Source organism: Anopheles ziemanni (genome assembly GCF_943734765.1).
Source record: "Anopheles ziemanni chromosome X unlocalized genomic scaffold, idAnoZiCoDA_A2_x.2 X_unloc_85, whole genome shotgun sequence".
Taxonomy (NCBI): Eukaryota; Metazoa; Arthropoda; class Insecta; order Diptera; family Culicidae; genus Anopheles; species Anopheles ziemanni.
The window spans coordinates 70001-70358 of NW_026689856.1; the positions used below are offsets into that span (position 1 = coordinate 70001).

At 53.1% G+C, this 358-nt stretch overlaps 1 non-coding gene across 1 annotated transcript in view; it reads right to left on the reverse strand.

Moving 5' to 3' along the window:
- The window catches only part of LOC131292672 (5.8S ribosomal RNA), a 155-nt gene extending 56 nt beyond the window's left edge, over positions 1 to 99 (reverse strand). Inside the window, exon 1 of the ribosomal RNA XR_009190286.1 lies at positions 1 to 99. This exon is cut by the window's left edge and continues 56 nt beyond it. This is a non-coding gene — a ribosomal RNA (5.8S ribosomal RNA).
- Positions 100 to 358: the final 259 nt, after the last annotated feature.

A 358-nucleotide genomic window follows, 5' to 3' on the forward strand; every position in this document is an offset into this window, starting at 1 on the left:
AACTTATCAATGTTCATGTGTCCTGCAGTTCACATTATGACGCGCAGTTAGCTGCGGTCTTCATCGATCCATGAGCCGAGTGATCCACTGCCGAGGGTGACTAACTTGCGTAAGCCGCCGCTGTGCGCGTATACCCGTTCCCCGTAGGGAGGAGCAAGCCGCCGCTTAGAGACGAAGCATAAAGTGTCCTCATTCCACATAGGGCAAGCTGGATGAATCCATTTTACCCAGGACGGCCGAAGCGGCGTGGACCAGGGGAGAACTGAACCTTATACTTCACACCACAGTAAGTCTACGTGTCCTCTTCCACATAGGGCAAGCTAGAACTAACTATCTTACCCAGGACTGCCGAAGCAGC